General features: G+C 44.7%; 1 long non-coding RNA gene across 1 annotated transcript; it reads right to left on the bottom strand.

Moving 5' to 3' along the window:
- Positions 1 to 11718: 11718 nt before the first annotated feature.
- LOC142031691 (uncharacterized) lies at positions 11719 to 13303 on the bottom strand. The gene is made up of 3 exons (XR_012650595.1): positions 13223 to 13303; positions 12938 to 13043; positions 11719 to 12665 (listed from the first exon to the last, which is right to left on the bottom strand). It is a non-coding gene; the product is annotated as an uncharacterized LOC142031691 (long non-coding RNA).

Below are 13303 nucleotides of genomic sequence, written 5' to 3'. Positions count from 1 at the left end.
TCAAGGCCAGGTCAGATGGGGCTTTGAGCAACCTGGTCTCGCGGAAGGTGTCCCTACCCATTGCGGGGCGGGGGGGAAGGGGGGGGGGGGGGTTGGAACTAGAGGATCTGTATGGTCCCTTCCAACCCAAACCATTCTACAATTCTATGACATCCAAATCCAACTGCAAAACTCCTCTGAGAAGGGCTGGTGAACCCTCCTCCCTTTCCCCAGCAGTCCCAAAACTTTAGAAACCCCTTTTCTTCTCCTCAACTGTCAGGAAAGGAACCCCACTGCTTCCTGACACCTCCTGCCCTCGGTTCGCACCCCTGAACCCCCTTCAGTGGCTACTCCTCAGGAGCCGCTCTTCTGAGCCACATCCCAAATTCTGGGGGCACCTCCTAACCTACAGCTTCCCAGAGACTCTGAGCTCTGCTACATGCCCACAAAATAAAGTCAAGTCCCAAGGCTTGTAATCTACAAAGGGCCTGCCACAAGCTGCAAAGGTTCTAGGGACAACGTAGCATTACGTGGGCAATGAGGAAAGGCATCCCAAACCCTGAAGGGCACTGTGCCTCACAGCCCTTCTGCTTGCTTCAGAAATACTAAAACTCCATATACAGATGCATACAAGACACTCACCTTAACCCCTGCTAAACAATGTCACCATCGGTCCCGTTAAGAGAGATATCAGCAACTTACACAGCATACAGCAGAACGAGTGAAAAAAACAAGGTTCCTTTTTCAATAAAGTTGGGAATTCCAGGAAAACACAATGCATGAAGAATTAAAAAAAAACAAACAATGCATACTATTAAACCATCTTTCTACCCCTGAACACTCAAAACAAAATTACTGACCTGAAAAAAAGAAAGGAAAAAAAAGCAGCTGCATACAAGTGTTACTTGCTACTACACATGCTGCTAAACCTTGACTGGTCCTGAAGCTCTTACCTCAGGCAGACTCCTCTTCCCAAAGGGCTGAGCCAGCTCCAAAGCTGCAAAAGACTCAAGGAAGAGCTGAGCACCAACACCAGAGAAACCCAGGAGCACAATGAGCTCCCTCAGCAGAGGCTGTGGCTCAAATACCCCGAGCCTCTGCCCACCACCCTTAGTGCAATCACCTGGGAAAGGGGAAGGGCAAACCACCAGAAGTTATAAAGTCAGCTGGAGGAGCAGCAGCACTGTTCTCACCTGCCTTAAATTTACAGCAAGCAAGGTCCTCGACAGAGAAAGTAACCCCTCCAGGAAATGACACTACTTGCTCCCGTACTACAGCTATTGCATCAGCAACGTGACCAGGTAGGGAATTAAACTTAGTTTTTCTGGGCTGTAGATAGAAAACGATAGATGCCCTTCTAAACTAGGTAAGAAACTAGCTCATTAAATGCAATGACAATGTTGTTATCAAAATTGATGTGCTTTAGTTTCCTATAAAAAAGCCAAAATGCTCTGGGGTTTTGCTTCATTTCTAGCAAGACTGTGCATACCACCTTACTTCTACCAGAACTACCTTCTGGATAGGAATGAGTCAAAAAGCAGAATTAGATCCCTTAAGAATTCCATCTCCAAAATATCTCTGGTTGCAAAATAAATTATTTACTGTGAATAGCCAATGATACAGAGTCCCCCTGAGCGTGTCTCCAGCTGACTCCCTTAACAGAGGTACAAGAGTCCCAAAGCGCAAAAAAAACACCAAAAAGCCATGGAAATACATGGGGGGGACCAGGCAGCAGCCATGCCCCACAAGGACAGGCCAGGGTGGGGGGGCAACGACACCCCCTGCAGTCATGCAGGAAAGGGTCAGCAGAAGCCACACCCCTGCGGTTTAGGGGGGGCAGCAGCCACAAATGACACCAAGAAAACATGGAACTTCAGGGATACACGGCTGGTGGGGGGAAGAGGGTGACACCCCCACCAATCGGCATGGGAAAAAACTCACAGGAAAGGTGGGTTAGATGGATAGTTTGCGGTGGTAAGATACGTGCGCAAGAACATGCACAGTCGGGGGGGCGGGGGCATGCATGAGGTTTACCTTCACCAGGGGCTCCACCCAGGTAATCCACAGTAGGTAAACTCATCTGGGATAATCTGCAACAGCAATTCCACTCTGGGTTCTTGACCCAACACCAGATAATCCACACTGCCTGCCCCATGGGAGGGGGTGCTTCCCACAGGATGGGGCATCTGCTGAGCATCACCACACCCTTAGGACAACACATCTGGAAAATTAAAATCACAAATTGTATTTCAGCATATTAAAAAAATAACACCAAATGAGTAGAGGAATTCCAGCAAAGGGAGAGGCTAGCAGGTGCCCTAATTAGGACTTGAGCTAAACAGGTGAGCTCACAATACAACACATCCTTTAGAAGGTAGACTGATGAAAACTGGTTTGCTGCTAGATAACTGTATAAGTGAGATTTGATAAATGATCATATATTAACATTATGGTTGAAACAGTAGACAAAGGGTAGCTGGGGACATAATTACAAAAGTGTAGTCAAGTGATTAACTAGTAATTATTTATAAGTTTTGCTGGTTTTTGCTCTTATGACTAGAAGTTCCTGTAAGCTAGACGAGAACAATGTTGAAACTGACCACATGTGATGGAAACTGCATTAAGCTTCAAGATCAAAGAACAAGGACAAGAATAAAGACTTCAAGGACAGCCAACAAGAACTTCAAATGGGTCCGTGGTGGTAAAAGCAGCCCTTTGCCTCAAAGGGATCCTTCATTGCGCGTGATCGGATGTAGGCAGTACTACGATAATCAGTTATAATCATTTTTATGTATACGTATACTAATCTGATTAATATGCCATTAGTTATTCTCTATAACCTGTTTGTGCTAAAGCTGTGGTATGCACGCTAGGTGGAAATATCCCACGTGCATCCAGCGCTTCAATAAAGAATGCCTGCTTTCTAAAATTCCAAAACAAGTCTTGGAGAGTTTCTTCGACTGGCTTTTCAGTATCAGAGAGGTGTCATTGCAATAAAATGAGTCCAAAGGGGCCTTACAGAGCTAAAAGTGTGCTGCAGGGAAAATTTAAGACCTCGGGAGACATTGTGACAGTAGCAAAGGGCTTCTGAGAGGGACAGGCAAAAGAAGGCTTGAGGCCATGATGGAGTCCAGAAGGGATTTGAACAGACTACAGATGTCCTCAGGGGACTAGGGACTGAACAGAGGTATCCTAGCTAGCATAGAGGACAACATGAGCATTCTGGAGATGAAAGATGGCATCAGGAAAGGTTCTCAGGGAGGGAGAAGGGTGCAAAGTGCACAACAGAGCCAAAAGAGGCTCTGTGTGGGGCACAAGGATGGCCTCAGGAGGCATGATGATGGGAGAAGGGTGCTGAGAGTGAAAGATAGAAGGCAGCTCTGGTACACAATGCAAAACTCAAGGTGTCCCAGCAATGTACAGATGTCCTCAGGGGATGAGCGACTGAATGGAGACATCCAAGATAGCAGTGAATAAGGTAAGAGTGCTCTGGGGCACAATGAAAGCCTCAGGAAGAGTTGTCTCTGAATAAGAAAGAAACAAAGTCTGCTACAGAACTCCAGGATAGTGATGGAACAGAAGGATGCTCGCAGGAAGCATTGTTATAGAAATAGTGGGGTACTGAGGTAGACAGAGACACAGAAGAAGGCTCGAGGGCACAAAGATACTCGGGAGGAGATTTGAACACGGTACAGGTATCATGAGGGAGACTGACCCACTGGAGGCAAGCGAGATGGAAGAGAGGACAAAAAGACTGCTCTGAGGAAGAGGCGATGTTCTGACAAACCAAGAGGGGTGCAAATTACACCCCAGAGATAAAAGCATGCCGAGGAGATCCTCTAAAGTCTGAGGATGAACCAAGAAAAGAGCCCCCCCAAAAATAGAAGTAGACATAGAAAGAAAATTTTAAAAAAACAAAAGGGTACAAGGCACAGGAGAAAAATTAAAAAATAGGAACAGAAAACTAGATAAAAGTAGACATAGAAAAGAAATTCAAGAAGGAAGGCATTAAAGGAGGAAAAAAAATTAAAAATAGGGACAACAAACTAAATAAATGGAGACATAAAGAAAATTCTAAAATTGACAACCTACCCAGGTGTTGTGGTTTAACCCCAGCCAGCAACTAAGCAGCTGCTCGTTAGTTCCCAAGCAGTGATCCCTGCACCTGGCTCCCCATCCCCAGCCAACTCCCCCCAGTTTATATACTGTGCATGACATCATAAGGTATGGAATATCCCTTTGGCCAGTTTAGGTCAGCTGTCCTGGCTGTGTCCCCTCCCAACTTCTTGTGCCTCTCCAGCCTTCTTGCTGGCTGGGCATGAGAAGCTGAAAAATACTTGACTTGCTTTAAGTACTACTGAGCAACAACTGAAAACACCAGTGTGTTATCAACATTTTTCTCATACTAAATCCAAAACATAACACTATACCAGCTACTAGAAAGAAAATTAACTCTATCCCAGCCAAAACCAAGACATCAACAGACAAGAATTAAGAAGTAGGGACAGGAGGTAGATAAAAGCAGATGTAGGAAAAAAAAAAGGCAAAAAGATTAAGAAAATAAAGGAAAAAATAAAAAACAGGAACATCAAGCTAAATAAACAAAATTTTAAAAGTGACAGCATTTTTAAATTACACAGCACAGACTAGAATAAAATATAAAGACAGTGAAGTGGATAAAAGTAGATAAAATAAAAGCAACAGGACACAGGAAATAAAAAAAAATAGGGTTAGACATCTTGATAAAAGTAGACATAGAAAATTTTAAGAGTCATAACGTAGAGAACAGATAGGAAAAAAGGAAACAATAGAGACAGAAAAATACATAAAAGTGAACAAAAAAACAAAATTCAAAAGTGAAGGCGTTAAGAGAGGAAAACATTTTAAAATAGCAAAAACCCCTAAACAGGCAGTGTGAGAGGCTGAAAGAGTTAATGTCTCAAACATTGTGGTGGGGCAAGTTCTGCTTAACAACAAACTCTGCATAGCAAGGCACCACAGGTGAAAAGAAGCAGATCAGCACCCATCAGCAACAGGAGGGGGAGGGCATGCCAGAGGGTGCACAGCTCCCTGTTCTGATAAAGCTGTTCTGATATGCCAGCAGGGCAATTCACCAGGCTGTTCTGATATGCTGAGCAGGACAGCTCACCATACAGTGACAAAAGATCATGTTTGCAGGGAAGGGGAAGTTACCCCCCAAACGACTCCCAAGTCCCAAAGGCTCACAAACTGCTCATGACACCTCATTAGCCTAATAAGTTTGAGTGCCTGCCCGAATGAGGGGCAAGGAGTATAAAAGGACACAACCTGAAGCCCCAGGTGTGGAAGCCCACTGGGACTGGACCCCTCAGCTGACTGAACCAAGGCTGGACCCAGGACTGGTGAAATCTTTCTCTTCTCTCTCTCTGCCTTGTTTCTCTCTTTCTTTTTCCTTTTCTGTAATCCCTACATCTTATCCCTGTAGACATAAACCATTGACCAAGTCTGGGACTAGGAGTGGATCCAGCTGCCCCTAGGCTCCTCTGTGAGAAGGAGTCTATAAAGCAAAGTGGTCTGCTCTGAACCTCGTGACTCGACAGAAGGGGTCTCCATACTCTCTTCCCTGAACTGATCCAAAAATAAGCAAGGCCTGTAGTATATGTTTGGTGATGCAGGGTTAGCACAGGTTACACAGTTTACTGATGTAGTTTCATGCCAATTTTTGTCGTGAGCGAATAAAGTTGAATTTTGTGAGTTAAAGGATCCCTGGTGTCATATCACTTTAATCCTGACCTGGGAATCGGCAAACCTGAGTTGTCATCCTGAGAAACTGAGACATGACAGACAAAGACATAGAAAGAAAATTTTACAAGCAACTGGGTACGGGACATACTAGAATGGATTAAAAAATAAAGACAGCAAACTGGCTAAAAATAGATGAGGAAAGAAAATTTAAAAGAGATGGGGTACAGGACAGACAGGAAAAAGTAAAAAAAGGGAGTGACATCTTGATAAAAGTAGACATAAACCAGAAATTTTAAAAGCGACAAGATACAGTAAACAGGAAAAAATTAAAAATAGGGACAGAAAACAAGATAAAAGTACACCTAGAAAAAAAAGATTTGAAAAGTAAAAGGATTATGAGATAAAAAGTTGAAAAATAGGGACAGGGAACTACATAAAAGTAGACAGAAAATTTTAGAAGTAATGCAGTTCATGACAGGAAAGAATTAAAAATTAGAAACAGTTACTGGATAAAAGAAGACATAGAAAGACTATTTTAAAAGCACAGCATTAAGGAAATAAAGGAAAAAATAGGGACAGCGAACTAAAACAGACATAGAATGGAAATTTTAAAAGCAATGGAGTGTAAGACAAAGGAAAAAAATTAAAAAATATTGATAGGCTGAAAAAGAGATACATAGAAAGTAAATTTTAAAAGTGATGTGGTAAAGGACAGACAGGAAAGAATTAAAAACCAGCAATATGCAGCATCATAAAAGCAGACATAGAAGGAAAATTTAAAAAGTGATGGGATACAGGACAGGAAAGAATTAAAAAATAGGGACAGAACTGGTTATCAGAGATAGAAAATTTTAAAAAGTGACAGAATAAGGAAAAATGGAAAATAATGAAAAATAGGGACAGCAAACTAAAGAAATGAAGATGTAGAAACAAAATCTAAAAAGCAACAGGCTACAGGACAGACAAGAAAGTATTAAACAATAGTGACAGCAAACTACATCAAGAAATAGAAAGGAAATTTAAAAGTGATGGAGTGCAAGACAGGAAAAAGTGAGATGGTACAGGACAGAGGCTAAAATTAAAAAAACAAAGACAGTGAATAGGTTAAAGTAGGCATAGAAAGCAAATTTGAAAAAAGTGACAGGTGTCATGGTTTAACCCCAGCTGGCAACTAAGCACCACCCAGCTGCTTGCTCGCTGCCCCCCTGCAGCAGGATGGGGGAGAAAAATCAGAAAAAAAAGTAAAACTCACAGGTTGAGATAAAGACAGTTTAATAGGTAAAGCAGAAGCCGTGCACACAAAGAAAGCAAGACAAGGAATTCATTCCCTGCTTCCCATCAGCAGGCAGGTGTTCGGCCATCTCCAGGAAAGGAGGGCTCCATCCTGTGTAACGGTTACGTGGGAAGACAAATGCCATCGCTCTGAATGTCCCCCCTTCCTTCTCCTTCCCCCAGCTTGATATGCTAAGCATGACATCATATGGTCTGGAACAGCCCTTGGGTCAGTTGGGGTCAGCTGTCCCAGCTGTGTCCCCTCCCAGCTCCTTGTTCAGCCCCAGCCTGCTCGCTGGTGGGGCAGGGTGAGAAGCAGAACAGCCCTCGACTCTGTGCAAGCACTGCTCAGCAATAACAAAAACATTCCTGTGTTATCAACACTGTTTTCAGCACAAATCCAAAACGTGGCCCCATACTAGCTACTGGGAAGAAAAATAACTCAATCCCACCCAAAACCAGCACAACAGGGTATGTGACAGAGACAAAAGAATTAAAACATGGGGACAGCTAACTAAACGAACAGACATAGGAAGAAAATTTAAAAGGTGATGGGCTACATGACAGACAGGAATAACTTAAAGACAGTGAATAGGTTAAAGTAGACATAGAAAGAAAAAGTAAAAACCAACGGGGTACACAATAGTGAGGAAAGAATTAAAAAACAGTGATACACAGCTCGATACAAGTAGACATAGAAGGAAAATTTAAGAAGTGATTGGGTACAGGACAACAAAAATAAAATTAAAATAGCCACAGTGAACTAAAACTGAGAAATATGAAGGAAATTTAAAAGTGACACAGGGGCACAGGACAGAGAGGAAAAAAAATAAAAAATAAAGACAGTGAACTGGATAAAAGTAGACCTAGAAAGCAAATTTTCAAAGCAACAGGGTACACAACAGACAGGAAATAATTAAAAAATAGCAATAGGCAGCTTCATAAAAGTAGATGTACCATCATGGTTTAACCCTGGCTGGCAACTAAGTACCATACAGCTGCTCGCTTACTCCACCACAGTGGGATAGGGGGAGAATCGGGAGGGTAAATGTGAGAAACTCATGGGTTGATATAAAAAGTTTAATAATTAAAAAGACATTTTTTTAAAAAGTTAAGAGGAAAAAAAAAACCAAACAGCAAATGAAAACAATTGCTCACCACCAACTGACCGATGCCCAGCCAGACTCAAGCAACTGGGTACAGGACAGAGAAGGAGGAATTAAAATATAGGGTCAGGGAGACAGAGAGGGGAAGACATAGAAATTAAATTTTAAAAGTAATGGGGTACAAGGCAGTGCAGAAAAAAATAAAAAACAGGGAGAAGAAGCTGGTTAGAGAGAGGCATATTAAAAATTTAAAAGGCAACAGAATACTGGGCAGAGTTGACAGAAGAATAACAAGTTTTGAGGAGCCATACACATAGGTGGGCAGGCAGAGAGGGAGACAGAGGAAGGGAGGCAGAGGTGGGCCAGGATGTAGAGGAGAGGACTTGCGACTCACCACAGCTCCTGGTGCTGGCAGGAGACCTTCACCACCCCAATGCTTCTCTCTCTGCCTCTGCCCCTTCCTCCTCCCCAGTGCCGGCTGCCTGACCCTCACGTACTCGGCAGCACGCAGTGGACACCTCAGTGCTCCTCATCCACAAGGCTTGCTTTGATACACAGTGGCTCACGCATGTAGCCAACAAAGGCCAGGGACAGCTCAGAGGGATCCTTCCTTGCCACAGGGACTGGCCATTCCTTGCTGCAGGCACCTACCAGCCAGCCAGACCCCCCTGCACTCCCTCCTCAGCCAGTTCCCCTGCCCAGGCAGCCCCCTTTACAGCTGGAGCCCCTTCACACAGCAGGGCCAGCCCCATCCTCAGCCTCACTGGCCACACCTGGGGCCATCCCAGCCCCAGCTGGAGCCCATCAGGAACAGGGGCCATTGCCAAAGCCCCACAGCACATCATCCCTGCCCCTGCACCTACCCACATCCAGGGAGACAGAGGAGGCAGGAAAAATTTATTCATTAATGCATATAAGAAATCCTGGCAGTGAGTTGGCTACAAGGCTCAGTGCCCAAAGGCAGCAGGATGGGGGGATAAAAGGGAAGAGAAAAGCAGGAGGAAGGACAGAGGGACACAGATGTGCAAGACAGGGAGCCAGGAAATTGGATGCTGGGAACAAGAGAGGGACAAGAAGCAGGAAAACAGTGTAGAGAGAGAAGAGCAGAGAGACTGAGCAGAACAGCAGGGATGGAGATGGAGGAATAAATAATAGGAAGCAGGGGAGAGAAGGGGAAGAGACTGGCAGGACAAGAAGATAAACACAGGACAAGGGACAGGGAAACATTCTCAAGTGATACAGGAGAAGAAACAGCAAGAACTAGAAAACAGAAACAGGGAGCCAGGTAGAGAGAAACATTTCAAAAAGCAACAGCATACAAGAAACATAGGCAAGAGCTAACAAGCAGACAGAGGGAGAGGCAGACGGAGAGGCAGACAGAAAAGGTAAGAAGTGCCAGGGTACAGGACAGAGAGGGAAGAGTTAAGAACTAGAGACAGGGAGATGGATAGAAGGAAACATAGAAAATTTTGAAAGCAACAGGGTACAAGAATCAAAAAGTAGGTACATGGAGCTGCATAGAGGGAGACGTAAGAACGAAATTTGAAAAGCAACAGGGTACAAGAAACACAGGCGAGAAATTAAAATAAGGTCAGGGAGACAAAGAGAGGGAAAAGTAGCAAGAAAATTTTAAAAGCAACTGGGTTTAAGAAACATGCAAGAATTTAAATAGGGATGGAGAGGCAGGAAGTTTCAAAAGTGATGACATACAAGAAACATAGGCAAGATTTAAAAAACAGGGACAGAGAGCCTGATAGAAGGAAACTGTGGTGGGTTGACCTTGCCTGGCTGACGAGTGTCCACCAAGCCACTCTATCATTCCTCCTCCTCAACAAGACAGGAGGGTAGAAAATACAACAAAAAAGCTTGTGGGTCAAGATAAGGACAAAGAGATCACTCACCAATTACTGTCACAGGCAAAACAGACTCAACTTGGGGAAATTAATTTATTGTCAGTCAAAATCAGAGTACAATAATGAGAAATGTGATAAATTTATGTGTTTGTTAATCAAACCAGTTCTGTAAGCCTTGCACAATGTGTTCATTTTTGCAAGGCAGTGTTAGCCTTTGCAAGCAGGTGCGGTTGGAAACTTGGTAACTGCAATGTCTTGCTAAGTGAACAAGATGTATTAGCTGTCAATGCCTAATAAGGAGATATTTTAAAGTACGCATGCTCCAGATGACAAGAAACACAGAAGACTACCACAGCCTTCGTCCCACTACTCCCCCAGCAACAAGGCGTGCAATCACAGACGATACTAAACAAGCCCACGTGGGCCCGGACTCTGGACTCTAACCTGGCAACAAAAAAAAAACTAAAAAGGGGACTCTGAAGGGGGGGGGGGGGGGGGGTGTGTGCGCCGTTGGTAGAGCGGAGACTCCCCCGCTGCCCAGCGCTGTTTTGCCTGTTTGCCATTTGCTTCAATAAACTTTGATTGGATTACCCATGGGCTGGCGTACAATTTTTTGTCGCCGCTTATAACAAGAAATATGAACAAATCTGAAAAACACCTTCCCCCCACCCCTCTCTTTTCTTCCTGGGCTCATTTTCACTCCTGACTTCTCTACCTCCTCCTACCGAGCAGCACAGGGGGAGAGGGAGCGGGGGGTTGCAGTCATTCCTCACAAGTTGTCTCTGCTGCTCCTTCCTTCTTTGTGTTCTTCTGTTCCAGTGTGGTGTCACTCCCATGGGGCCACACGTCCTGCCAGAAAACCTGCTCCAGTGTGGGCTCCTCTCCACAGCGTCACAGCCTCCTTTGGGTGCATCCGCCGGCTCTGGCGAGGGGTTCCCCATCGGCTTCAGGGTGCATATCTGCTCTGCCATGGACCTCCGTGGGCTGCAGGGGGACAGCCTGTGTCACCATGGTCTTCACTGCAGGCTGCAGGGGAATCTGCTTTAGGACCTGGATCACCTCCTCCTTTTCCTTCTTCACTGACTGTGGTGTCTGCAGGACTGACAGCTTCTGCACAGCATTGTTTTAGCCCTTCTTAAATATCACAGAGGTGCTACCAGCGTTGCTGGTTGGCTCAGCTTTGACCAGTAGCACCTCCATCTTGGAGCTGGAACTGGCTGTGCCCAACATGGGGACAAGTCCTGGTGTCTTCTCACAGAACCCACCCCTGCAGCCCCTGCCCACTCCCCTGCCCCAGCTTGTCACACAAACTCACTACAACAGTGATCAGCTACAGGGCAGAGAAGGGGAATTGAAAAGTAGAAGGGAGACAGAGAGAGATGGGGCGGGGGGAGGGGGGTAGCAATGGGCTACAGGACAGAGAGGAGGAACTAATAAAAAGGGAGAGGATACCAGACAGAGAAATATTAGTGATGAGCCACAGGGCAGAAGGAAGAATTAAAAAAGGGGACAGTGAGGTAGATGAGAGAGACTGAGAAATACCAAAACCACTGATGATCTAAAGGGGAGAGAGAGGGAAAATAAAGAATAGGGACAGGGAACCAGACAGAGAGAGAATAATAAAGACAACAATGGGCTATGGGACAGTGAGGGAAGAAGTTAAAACATAGGGACAGGGACCTGGAACAAGAGAATCTAAGAAAGTAAAAGTGTATCCAGAATACAGGGCAGAGAAAGGAATTGAAAAATAGAGACACAGCATCAGACAGGTGAGAGCGGCGGGGATTGTGAAGGGCTAAAGGGCAGACAGGGAGGAATTAACAAGATTGGCATAAGAAGACAGACGGATAAATGGAGAAAGACAAAGTAGTGATGGGCTGCAGGGCAGAGACAGAGGATAAAAAAAGAGGGATGGTGACATGCGGAAAACAGACTCCACAATCGGTGATATTGTAAAGTAGGTATGTTTATTCAGCACTGGGCAGCACGGGGGCTAGTCCCACCAAAGTCGTGCGCGCTGTCGGGCCTAATTGTGCAGGTTAAGTACATGTTCTACATACATATTCATTAGATTTCCAAGAAATGTTATACATATTCATTAGTTTTCCGGGAAACTATTAGCATATGCAAATGTCTTTTACGCAGGCGCATTGAAGGTCTCTGGTGGTCTTCAGGAGTCCTCCGGTGGTCTTCCATAGTCTTCCTCACTTGTCCGCTATTTGACCCTCCTCAAGTGATTTTGCTTTCGGTCACGTAGGCCCATCTTGCTTAGCTTTTTGTGCCTGTTTCATCAAACTTTGTAGCAACAGTTAGCCTTCGATGCGTCCATGAGGCCTGCTGCTTGGGGGTGCCTCTGGCTCAGATTGAACAGCCCCATTGTGTCTCTCGTTCGCTATGTATCTATTCTTCTAATTATCCCACACTGCGCAGTATGGTCTTTTACATATTTTGATACATCAGTGCTCGTTAGTGCTCTTATTATCTAAGTTCTCAGTGGTGTAAAATCATATGGTTAGTTTAAGCTAAATTATCTACAAGGATGAGAACAAACGCAGGAGTTCTTATCTTTTCTGGCCCTATCTATTCAAGCAAGGTCTCTACTTGTGCCTTCTTAACAAGATCGTAAATACATCAAACATTTAATTAAGTTTTGTGATTGTTCATGGTTCCTTCTTGCTCATCACTCCCAAATACCAGTCTCTGACAGGCTTAATCCTTGACGAACACCAGTCTTTGGTGTGTAAGGTTACAGAGAAACAATCATAAAGCAATTAGCAGTTTGTTCTCTATATCAATGGGACAGGTCAGAAGTGCAGAGAGAAAAAGAAAACAGAGAGGCAGAACAACAGAGAAAGAGAGGAACTTAGAGAACAAGAAAGGGAGAGGAACAGGAAGAAAAAACAAAAAAAATAAAGCAGTGAGAGAAAGAGAAGGTGGGGGCAGGGAGGGACTGGGATGCAGAAGAGGGGTGACACAGCCCCAGGGGTTCAGGACTCACTGTACCTCCTGCTCTTGGAGCTGCCGAGAGAATCTGACAGTTCACACCTGTCTGTGTCTCTCTCCCTCTCCCTTCCTCCTCTGTAGCTGCAGTCACTTGACTGTCATCCACCTAAGAGAATAGATTGGTGCCTTACAGCTCTTACAATATGAGGCTTCCTAGAAACACAGCCTCACATGCACACACACACTACATGACTGCACTGTGGTTTTGGTTACGCATACAGACCCTGCCGTGCACACTGGTGATCGGATGTGCTGAGGACTACACTAAGAAGGATCCATCCTCACCTGGAGAGGCAGGTTATCTCCTGTATAGAGCTGCTGGCTGGATCCTCTTTATTTTATTCTTCAAATAAAAAATATTCTTCA

The sequence above is a fragment of the Buteo buteo genome, chromosome 5 (assembly GCF_964188355.1).
Source record: "Buteo buteo chromosome 5, bButBut1.hap1.1, whole genome shotgun sequence".
Taxonomy (NCBI): Eukaryota; Metazoa; Chordata; class Aves; order Accipitriformes; family Accipitridae; genus Buteo; species Buteo buteo.
Note: the sequence above shows the minus strand (reverse complement) of the source record. Positions and strands in the feature narration are given on the sequence as shown.